Below are 624 nucleotides of genomic sequence, written 5' to 3'. Positions count from 1 at the left end.
ACAAGGACTCATGTAGCCCAGGCTGGTCTCAAATTTGCTAATGTAGCTGAGGATGACCTTAGACTCCTAATGCTCCTGCTTCCTGAGTGCTGTCAGGTATGGGTGTGCACTGCCACACCCAGGTTTACATGGTGTGGGGATTACAGGTGTGTGCCCACCATGCCTGCCTCGTTTGTGTTTCTCTGCTCACCAGGCATTCCACTGTGCCACTGGTGACACTTATGATGCTCACAGCACCTCACAGACTGGTCACAAGTCCTTACAACCTTGTTAATAATTTCTGAGAGTCCTTTGGCTGAAGTCTACTGCAGTATCTGTCGGGCAATGCGGACAGTGTCATCAGAAGTGATATTCTGTCATGCTTTGTGTTTCCTTTTTCTTTCTGCCTCTTGGGGGCTCCTTGGAAGGAAACCCAAGGAAGAAACATCAACCCCACCTTGACTAGGGCCTGAACGGTCAGTGTTGCTGTACTCCTCAAACCCGAGGATTGAATCTTAGGGTCAATATGGACATGGTACAGGCTTGACCACCAAGGCCCCTCGGATGCATATCTTCAGTGTCACAGAGACGAGATGTAAGCAGTGGTGGGAATGAGTGTGTCAGATGAATCTGGACCTGGGAACC

This window comes from Mastomys coucha, unplaced genomic scaffold (genome assembly GCF_008632895.1).
Source record: "Mastomys coucha isolate ucsf_1 unplaced genomic scaffold, UCSF_Mcou_1 pScaffold20, whole genome shotgun sequence".
NCBI classification, from domain to species: domain Eukaryota; kingdom Metazoa; phylum Chordata; class Mammalia; order Rodentia; family Muridae; genus Mastomys; species Mastomys coucha.
This window is presented reverse-complemented; position numbering follows the sequence as displayed.